Source organism: Bidens hawaiensis, unplaced genomic scaffold, assembly GCF_021521415.1.
Source record: "Bidens hawaiensis isolate Kalapana, Puna unplaced genomic scaffold, B.hawaiensis_p1.1 tig00034803_1, whole genome shotgun sequence".
Lineage (NCBI taxonomy): Eukaryota > Viridiplantae > Streptophyta > Magnoliopsida > Asterales > Asteraceae > Bidens > Bidens hawaiensis.
In genome coordinates, this window is record NW_027496053.1 from 66,704 (window position 1) to 78,642 (window position 11,939).

The window sequence follows — 11,939 nt, forward strand, 5'->3', positions numbered from 1 at the left end:
ACATTTGAGTTAAGTGCCATTTTAGTACATGTGGTTTGTTCAGTTACGCAACTTTAGTACAATTTTGGAATTTTTTGCAAATGGCTACCTCAGTTTTCTAAAACTTGCGAATTTAGTATTTTTTTTCTAACCCTGTCTACTTTTATCCGTTAAGTCAGGGATAATTTGATAACTTCACTATTTTCTTTATTTTTTTCTTTTCTTTTAATCAAATTCTCCATTTACATCTTCATAATCTTAAATCCCTAAATCTCCAAAAAAAACCGTCGCCAAAATCCGCTTAGCGCCAGAATGTTCCTAGCTCGTCGGAAAACCTCACTCGATCAGAGCTTGGTCAGTTGATATCGGGTATAGAAATCATCAAAGGATGATCGGTGTTGGCTATCATCGTTGTATTCTTGTTCGCCGTCAAATTGAGGATTGCCGGATAAATATGACACTCATCAGAATATACTTCTTGGTGGTCGGAATATAGATCGAACTTTTAATCCACTCTTTTATGTTGCCTAAACAGTCACCGGGTTCACCTTTTGATATGGCCGGGCCCTGGTATCGTCGCCACAACCCTGAACTGTCAGCGCTAGGCGGAAAGCGCCGCCACCGGTATCCTTCGCCTATAATTCGATTTCCTCAGCAGGGTCCTGGCGCGGTAATCTCTTTCGTTCACCGACTTTGCCGGAGCTGTTGTAGTTGTCACCAGCCGCCGATTGATGCCACTGGACATCGTCGGAGTTTTTATAGTCGTTCACACCTCCGGGGAAAACTATTGATGTGTTGTGTGGGTTTGGGGGGATGTGGACAGAAGACATGAAGGGTACTGCTTTTGTATATCATAGTTACCATTTGTTAATGAATTCAAAAGCTTTGCAGCCATTGATGTTCTTCAACAACCAATTTTAGGATGACCCAACAATCAAAATGCCTAACAATTAACACATTTCCAACATACCAACAAACTTGGAGATTTAGGGATTTAAGATTACAAAGATGTAAACGAAGAATTTGAATAAAAGTAAAGAAAAAAATAAAGAAAATAGTGAAGTTACCAAATTACCCTTGACTTAACAGATAAATATAGACGGGGTTAAGAAAAAGTACTAAATTCGCAAGTTTTAGAAAACTGAGGTAGCCATTTGCAAAAAATTCCAAAATCGTACTAAAGTTGCGTAACTGAACAAACCACAGGTACTAAAATGACATTTAACTCAAGACATTTTAATGTCGAAACCATAATTTTCACATAAATATATATCTAGGAAAACTAGATATATATTAGATGTAACAACTTTACAAGTTAAATGATAAAAACTATATATAAAATCAGTTTGAAATTTTCGAACGAAAATATAAAATATATTGTGTTTCACAAGAACATTGATCGTAACTTAACAAAATATCAACTAGAAATAAATATAGTTTTTATATTTATTTATTACTCGACCAAACGAATCATTTATATATAAATGAAACCGATACTAATAAGAGTTATATTCCTAATATTTATACAACTATATAAAAACTTATCACCAACGGGTCGTCCAATACTATTGTGTGAAACATTATTTACAAAATAAATGGAACGATCAGTTGGGTGAAAGCAACCGACGCCTTAAACGAAGCGATCGGTTGGTGAAAGCAAAAGACACCTTAAACGAAACGATCGGTTGGTGAAAGCAACCGACACAATAAACGAAACGATTAGTTGGTGAAAGAAACCGACACAATAAACGAAACGCCTGGTTGATGAAATCAACCAGCACGAACAACAAAACTACTAGTTGGGTGAAAGAGACTAGCATAAACCGATTTATGAGTCGATAACGGTAACTAACTGATCTTACACGTTTAGGACGTGTGATGGCAACATACCTTGGGTTTAAACAGAATGTAAAGAGATTGAACGCTAAACTAACAAGGTGAGTTTCACTACCCCCTTTTTACTGTTTTACTACTTTATTTATTCGCGGGTGGAAAACATACACAACTACTTTTATATACGATAACTAGAAACAAATCACACAATCCTTATGCGAACATGAGTTGAACTATGTAGTGCTATAAGTCCCATGCTTGCATACTATAACCATTAGCTAACGGAGTTAGCCACATGAATATACGGTATAGTACTATTGACGTTGACATTTCCCCCTACTGTTAGGTTAGTCGCACTAACCTCCGATATTGCATCGAAATAGGGTGCGTATATTCCATCTGTGAGATTTGAATAGGGCAAACAGATATAAGTCGTGGTTTGGTTATAGGCTCAGGGTTCGTCATATTAATTCCTAGAATTAGCTAGTCTACGAAGGATCATCGTATTTGTTTCAACATATTATCGTATACTTGTTTACGAACTGATTCAACGATTTATGAATAACGTATTTTCATACGAGTGTCAAAACCTGTGAACTCACCAACCATTGTGTTGACTTTTTAAACGTGTGTTTTTCAGGAATCAACAACGCACGTAAGGAATTATGAAGACGAGACCTCATTGTATAATTAGGATACCATTTTGATGTTTAACTTCTTTTGTTTAAAAACAAGTTATGGTTTGTTAACACTTTTAAAACTATTGGTATCCTAATACATTTATGTTGGCGATAATCATATGCTTACGATATACATGACGTCACACGCCCATACTTCCGCCTAGGCGGGGTGTGACAGATTGGTATCAGAGCCATTGGTTATAGTGAGCTAGAGGGTCTAGTCTATAACTGGTGACTCACAAAACTGATTTCTCTGCATGCATACACATTTGCATAATATATACTACATTGTACGGATATTGTTGTCACATGTATTTCGTTCTCATCTTCTACTCGCACTGTGTTTTGCGACACTATAACCATCAATCTCCTAATCACCACCATTTCATAAGTTGTGACGTGCTAGTCTTCAAACTTGTACCAACTACCCATCCCGACAACCAGTGGGACCCGCACCCGAATGGTAGGTTGATACGGAAATCGAGAACACTTAGACATCTGAGTAGGGTTTCACTTGTCCTAGCAAGGTATTTTGCCTACCGGGCAAGGTTATCTTCTTGAAGTCATCTTAAGTGATGATCCGAGCAGGGTTCACTTCATTTAGCAAAGATGTTCTTCAAGTCGAGCACAGTTTGCTTACTAGCAAACCCTTGACTGAACCAAGCTTCTAAAGCCAAGTGTTTGGAAGATCTAGCAAAGTTTGATTAATAAACAGTCATCTGAGCATGCTTGTTGAAAGTGATCAAGAAATATTCTAAGTACTTTCTCTAGCAAGGTTCAATCCTGAGCAAGCTAAAGTGCCAACAGCACAGTTCAAACAGTGTTACCAGCACACTTGTATTTGCTTAATAAGTTATCTTCTAACAAAGGGATGAAGGGATTTGTTAAGAACAGCTTGCTCGTAGGACCAAATCGAGCAAAGTTTGCTATGGTCAAGAAGATTAAAGTCTACTAGGTGAGTATTTTCTTAGGAAAATACTCTAAGTAAAGTCTACCCGGGGAACTGTTCACCAGCACACTTCAAGGTTACCAGGTCTACTCGTAAAAGACAAAAGGCAAAAAGCCTACTCGGAGAAGACAACTGACAAAAAGTCTACCCGGAAGACCTGTTTTTACACTTAGTATATTTTTGAATATGTAATTTGATTATGTACCAATCATTAGGGTTCTTGAAGGAATGACATATGTCAGGTGGTGGTAGGCCTATAAATAGAATAATTTAGGGCACGCCTACCACAGCAGACAAGTTACACTTTTCAGACTTAAGAGAATATATTTTGATATTGAGTGTGACGGCTGTCATAGGATTAGTACGAACAATACATTCCTTACAAGAAACCCTAATCGATTAACATATTTACGAATCTTTTCTATAAATGGAAATCTTTTGAGTTATTGTTTGTGTTTGTTACATTTATTGATCCTTAAGCAACAACTCTGTTTATTTCTGATTCCGCCGTTAACAAACAGTTTTCCTTACCTAAAATAGCAACTGTCATTAACCCTCTTGTCGACACATTTATTGTGTGGGTTATGACTTTATTGTGAGTGTGAGCCATCAATCCGGGACCGATAAGTGGTATCATAGCTTGTTCGTTGGTGTTCGAGTGAAGAAATTGTTGCTATTTTCATATCTGAAGAAGAAAGATGACGTAAGCGGAACACTGTTTCGTTGAAGTATGACGTCAGCTACTCTATTCTTCATTTCCTTTTAGATCTACAAATTTTCGGTGTCTTCTTTTACTTATTTAAAGTTTGCATCTTTATTACTTAATCTTGCTCCAATCGAACCAGATACATCAGATCTGAAGATTCGATTCTCAGATCTGATTATTTTCAAAACTCGATTTTTACTCTGTTTTAGTTATTCTTTGTTTCTGTTTTTTTTAATACCAAAATGTCTGGTTTTAAAGAGCAAGAGGTTTCCACTAACATGATTCCTAGATTGTACAGACAGGAAAATTTCACCAAGTGGAAGGTATTGTTCGAGGCTGTTGTGTGCTATAACAATGCTGACATGTGGAACTCAATCAAGAATGGTCCACAAGTAGCTGATGGTGCAAACCCTAACACTGTCGTGCGTGATAAGATAAGGAAGGTGGACGACAGGGCCTTAGCTATGATAAAGCTGGGACTGTCTTGGGAGATCTTAACTAAGGTTGCACATCACACAATAGTTAAGGCTATGTATGATGCAATCCTTGAGATGTTTGAAGGTAACACTGAGCTGAAAAATATCAAGAAACAAAGACTCAAGCAACAGCTTGAGAGATTCAAGTACAAGGATGGAGAAAGATTGAAATCAATTCTTGAGAGATTTCTAGCAATTGTGAATGACCTGAGAACAACTGATTATTTAATAACAGACTTATTTAACCACAAAGTTACTGAATTCAATGCCAAAGGAGTGGTATACGGCCAGCAAATTCATCCTTCAAAAACCAAATTTTGAACAACTCAAGTTGTATGATGTAATTTTCTTCCTTCAAGCTGCTGAGATAGAGATGATTGAGAACGAAATGACCAAGGAAGAGAAGCCATGCTTCCAGATGTCCAATGCCCTTATTGCACCTATGGGATACTTGTCCACCAAGAACCAACAACATATTCCCATCATAGAGGAACCAAATGAACATGGTGTTGATACACCTAAAGCATTTGTTGGTGGTAGTACAAGTAACCAAGGAAACCAGTCAAAGTTTAATGTTCAACTCAAAGATGACAATGACTCTACCTCCATGGCAAGTGAACATTTACCTTATTTTGGTGGAAACAGTGGTCATGGGAGTGAAACTCAAGCATTGTTCTCTATGTTCACAGAGTCATAAAATGCGTTTGTAGCCAAAAATATGATCCACAAAAGTGTTATTCAAGATGATTTGGAACAAATAGATGCTGATGATCTTAAAGATATGGACTTGAAGTGGCAGGCTGCAATGCTTGCACTTAGAAGCAAAAGGTTGTTCAACAGGACTGGAAGGTCTCTAGTCTCTAGTCCAACTGAGAGGATTGGCTTTGATAAGTCCAAGGCAATCTGTTACAATTGCCAACAACCTAGACACTTTGCTAGAGAATGCAACCAGCCTAGAAATTTTTAGGTGAATCAGTTCCAGAACCAACATCCAAGGAATCAGCTGCAATACCAACAGAACCAACCAAGAAACAACAACTACAACAACAATCCCAACAACTTCAACAACTATCAACAGCCCCAAATGAATAATCAACAAGTTGTACCTCAGAATTAAAACTACCAAAGAAATCAATACCCTCAAACTGCTCCAACTAACCCCAACGGAAACAATCAAAATCAACCCAAAAATCAAGGGAATGTAGCTGTTGCTGCACAACACAAAGGGAATTTTGATTGGAGTAATCATGCAGATGACATCATAAAGGCTAATGTTGCTTTGATGGCAAAGATTGAGAATGAGGCTGAATCTTCTACTTCACAGGAACAGTCCACTCCACTGAATGAAGTATGGTATATGGATAGTGGATGTTCTAGGCACATGACTTGTGACAAAAGGTCACTTGTTAAATATGAAGAGAAGTTTGAAGGTCCAGTGGCATTTGGAAGTGATGAGAATGGAGGTAAAATTGTTGAAAAGGGTATCTTGACAAATGGTAATGTCTCATTTGACAAAGAGTTCTAGGTGGAGGGACTACAGTATAACCTTTTGAGCATATCACAGATGTGTGATAAGGGCTATAAAGTTGGTTTTGATGACTCACACTATTTCATTTTAAGACCTGAATTTGTGATCCCACCTGATATGATCATGATGATGGCCCCAAGGAATGGCAATTTATATGAACTTAACATGAAAGAAGCTGTTTCAAAGGGGGGGGGGGTACATGTTTTGTTTCTAAAGCCACCGAAAATGAGTCAAAATTGTGGCATAGAAAGTTGTGTCATGTCAATCTCAAGAATATGAACAAACTAGTCAATGGTGAGCATGTCATTGGCTTACCTTCTAGAGAGTTCAAGTTGGATGAAAAATGTATCTCATGTCAAAGGGGAAAGCAGCACAAGTCTTCTCATAAGACTAAATTCATCAAATCAATTGATCAAGTGCTTGAAATGCTTCACATGGATCTCTTCGGTCCTGTGAGTTTACCAAGCATTGGGAAGAAAAGATATTGCCTGGTGATCATTGATGATTTCTCAAGATATACTTGGGTTTATTTCCTAAGTACAAAGGATGAGACTGCTTAACTGGTTATGAATTGTGTAAACAGGATTGAGAATCAACTAGATAAAAGGGTTAAAGTGATGAGAAGTGACAATGGTACTGAGTTCAAAAATGGAGTTATTGAAGAATTTTGCAACAACAAAGGAATACTTCAACAATTCTCAGCTCCTAGAACTCCTGAACAGAATGGTGTTGCAGAAAGAAGAAACAGAACATTCAATGAAGCTGCAAGAACCATGCTAGCAGATGCTTATCTACCTGTTACTTTTTGGGCAGAAGCCATTAACACAGCCTACTATGTTCAGAACATGGTACTTCTTAACAAAAGTCACAACAAGACTCCTTGTGAAATCTTCTTTAATAGAAAGCCCTACATCAAGTTTCTCAAGCCTTTTGGATGCAAGTGTTCACTCTTGAACACCAAGGATTATTTAAACAAGTTTCAAGCTAAATCCTTGGATTGCTTCTTTGTTGGCTACTCTACACACTCAAAGGCCTGCAGGGTATATGTGAAAGATCATTTGAGTGTAATTGAATCATCTGATGTAGTCTTTAATGAAAATCAGTTCAACACAGTTGATGGTGCAGCATAGCTGTTTAACCTTGAGAAATTGATCAAGTCTTTCAAGATCTATCCTGAAGATTTTGATGAATCATTTTACAAAACCAGTGTGAATGAAGAGTCAAATTAGAAAACATTGGATTTGGAAAAATTGTGGGAAAAGGTTGCAAGTAAAGAAAGTGAATATAAATACATAAAGGATCTCTCAAGTGCAAATGTTGAGCAAGTTCAGGACAATGATCAAGAGAACAATTAATGTCCAGAACACGATCATGCAGATAATAATCAAGACAATCAAATTGTGCAAGATGATCAAGTCCAAAATGGGGAAGATCCAAGCAACCAAACCAATGAAGAAAAACTACCACAGGGGAAAGGTTTCAAGATTTATTTGACAGAATTAATTTAGGAAACAATGGTGCATCTACCTCAAGGCAGAACAATAAGGAAGCACCTGAAGTTGAAAATGCAACAACTGATTTGGTCATTGAAGAACCAGATCTCAATGAATCAAATCTTGACACTACTACGTCTAAAGATATGATAGTTCAAACCCCCTATGTTGAAAAGAATCATCCTTCTGAAAACATCATTGGAGATATTTATGAAAGAGTTACAAGAAGTCATTTTGAATATGCAAACATTTGTTTATACTCCTACTTCTATCCCAAATAGAACCAAAGAACATTGTTCAAGCACTAAAGGACAACAGTTGGGTAGAAGCAATGCAAGAGGAGTTGGCTCAATTCAGAGATCTACATGTTTGGGAACTTGGGGACAAGCCAAGAAACAGATATGCAATTGGAACCAAATAGGTTTTCAGGAATAAAAGGGATGAAAGGGGCATTGTGATTAAGAACAAAGCTAGACTTGTGGCTTTGGGATGCCTACAAGAAGAAGGGATTGACTTTAAGGAAGTCTTTGCCCCAATTGAAAGACTTGAAGCAATAAGAATTTTCTTAGCTTATGCTGCCTCAAAGAATATATGGGTATTCCAACTTGACGTCAAATCTGCTTTCCTAAATGAAAAAATAAAAGAGGAGGTGTATGTGACTCAACCACCAGGATTTAAGGATCCAGTGTATCCTAACAGGGTGTATAAGTTAAACAAAGCCTTCTATGGATTGCATCAAGCTCTAATAGCTTGGTATGATGAGTTATCAAATCATCTTCTTGAAAATGGTTTCCAAAGGGGAGCTATTGACAAGACCCTCTTTTACAAGAAGAAATGAAGGGATTTGTTCTTGTTACAAGTCTATATAGATGACATCATATTTGGGCAACCAATGAACAGATGTGTATGGAGTTTGAAGAGGTAATGAAATCCAAGTACATTATGATCTCAATGGGAGAAATGAACTTCTTCCTTGGATTGCAAGTTCAGCAGAAGGCTGATGGAATTTTCATCTACCAGTCTAAGTATGTGCAAGACATACTAGACAAATTCAAGTGTAATGATCTCAACACTGCTTCAACTCCTATGGATCCAAAAGAAAAGATGATAGCTGATGAAAAGGGAGAGCCAGTGGATGAGCATGAATACAGAGCAAAAATTGGATCACTGATGTTTCTTATTGCTTCAAGGCCTGATATCATGTTTGCTGTGTGTGTCTGTGCAAGATTCCAGTCGAGTCCTAAGGTTTCTCACATGAGTGCAGTAAAGAGAATCTTTAGATATTTTAAGGGAAGACCTGATTTGGGAATTTTGTATCCAAAGAACCAGTAATTTGATCTGATTGCCTACACAGATAGTGACTATCATGGGTGCAATATAAGCAGGAATTCCACTTCAGGAGGGTGTCAATTTTTGGGTGATAGATTGGTATCATGGCAATCCGAGAAGCAGACCACAGTGTCAATCTCAACTGCAGAAGCTGAGTATATTGTGTTAGTGCACGGTTTTGGTGTCCGTAGCGATCGAATAAGTTATAGGCGGTTTAGTCTTTGTATTTAACGTATATTGTAAATAGCCTATAAATAGGGAGCTTATGCTCATAATTTAGTAGAGAACTTGTACATAGTTTAAGTTATCCTCTCCATAACTTATTATTCTCTCTAATGTATTTACACTAAATTATCAATAAAGTATTATATTTAAAGTATCGATTTCGTGTTGATGTATCATATTAGCGGCTAGATCTTGGTCTCTATGACGTTCTCTCATATTGTTGCATCTACCTGCTGTGCACAAGTCCTCTGGATTCAGAATCAGATGCTGGATTATGGTTTGAATTTCTTAAACACCCCTATTTACATTGATAACGCTGCTGCATCTTTTATTGTTAAGAATCCTGTGCAACTTTCCAAGACTAAGCACATTGAAATCATATATCACTTCATAAGGGACTGTAGTGAAAAAGGTTTAACTGAAGTGAAAAGAGTTGATACAAGTGATAATTTGGCTGACCTATTCACAAAAGCACTTGATTGAACAAGGTTCAACTTTCTTTTGAAAGCCCTGGGAATGATCAACTCTAATGAAGTCTGATTCATGATGTGTGCTTGTTGAGCAAACTGAATATCTTTTCAAAGTCTCAATGGATGTTGTGTGTATGTATATGATACTTTTGATGTTAACTGATATGTGCTTAATTGATTATCTGTGCAAATTAGGTATCTTTGATGCTTATGCTTGTTTATCAGTTGACTTGTAGGATGTCATGATAAGTATTCTGAATTGACATACTTGTTTATTTGCTTATCTGCTGTCATAATTGAGTATATGAATATGTTAGTAATCTGATCTGATGATGTTGCTAAGATTTGTTAGACTATGCTTTCTGTGAAGTCTGCTTGATTCTGATAATATCATTTATGGCTAAGATTTGAATATGTTGCTTGTCTTTGTGTCAAAATGTTATGCTGAAATGAAATTTGTTAAGGAAAGTTTTGATCAAAACAATTTTTGATAAAAACAGAGCAAGTTGTTTATGGTGTTGAGATATAATAATACTATTCAGTTCAATCTTTAAAGAAGCTTAGAGTATTTTCAATGAAAAGTCTCAAAAGAATTACTTTTGCTGAAAACTATGTCATTTGCCAAAGTCTGAGGAGCATATACTAGTATATGTTTGGTCCTGTCATCTACTTGTAGATTTAAGAGGATAGCCATTAATCCAAAGACTGAAAGCATTTGGGGCAATAGTAATTTGTTCTTTCACTTAAAATCATGCCATTGACTCTAAGCCAAAAGGACATGTATTTATGTGTTTGGTCCTGCTGACTTCAGGTAGACAGAAAGGATAGCCATTAACCTGGAAGCTAAGAGTACTTGGGGTGATTGAATTTGTTAAATATGGGAAATTATAGTACATTGAATACTTAGCCAATCATATGGATTTAATATGCTAAAAGGCACTTAGTACAGTCATTAACATGTATGGTTTCTTTCCCATGATGTGTAAAATCTAAGGTGATATAAACATAAAGAATCTGCTAAGCTTTATGTGGAGTTACATTGTTGTTTATGCATGTTCCAAGATAAATATTTCCGAATGATAGGCAGAAAAGTGATTATCCAGTCAATCCAGGGGATCAAAGTCAAATCAGGGTGATATGGAGAAAGCCAAATAAGCCTTGAGAATAGATATGGAGCATCAGAAAACAATATGTGTTATCCATTAAGTATTATGCATCTTAATTGAACAATAATCATATCACCAAGGAAATGAAATTCATGCTAATTCTAGACCTGTTGTTAACCTGTCTACACTGTCATAATAATGCTGAGAATGAAGTATTGAGAAAGCTACTTAGTCAGTATGATCCCATACTTGAGATCTTTTCAGAAAAAGAAAGACAATGTTTTGTAAGGAAACATAACTGAAATTAGATCTCTAAATGCATCATTTGCTCTTAAACAATGATCTTTAATGAAAAATACGTTTGATAATTGATTTAAGTCAAAAAGTGTTGCATTTTACCCTCAAAGGGTTGAATATGTATTTTCGAGTAAGGTTTGATTATCTATAACCTTTTCGAGCATACTTAGACATTTTGGTCTAAGTTTATAATTTTCGAGCATGCTTTGAAGTTTTCATACATTTCGGGTAGAGTTTACTATTTTATCTAAAATTTCAACCTTCCGAGCACACTTGATATTTGATTATGTTTGAATATGTTTACTAGCAAGCTTTTATATAGTTAAGACTTTCGGGCATACTTAGTGTTTTGATTGAAAGTATAACTGTTTCTAGCAAGCTATTTGATATACAGTGCTTACTAGCAAGCTTTGTGATCTTTAAACTTTCTAGCAAACGTAATTGTTTTATAGGTTGTTTTTAAGTCATTCTAGCAAACTCTGCGAATGAATATGTTACTTCCAGCAAGCTTTAGTTTTTTTAGACTATCTAGCAAACTTATGTGATTGTTTGACTGTTTGAATTTATTCTAGCAAGATTTGTGATTTTGAGTGTGAATTTGTCTTATTATGCGCAAGCAAACTTTAAATACTAGCACACTTAATGATTATGTGGATATGAATATGTTTCTTTAAAATTACAAGTGTTTTCGGGCTAACCTAGTTTCCCGGGCACACTTTATGTTTCGAGCACACTTTGAAATCCTCAAGTGTTCTCTTAACATACTTGGTAATTATTCAAAATGTTGATTTATGAGTACACTTTATGACTAGAACTCAACTCTAGCACACTTTGCCTATTCAGCAGTGTCTCGGGCATACCATATATA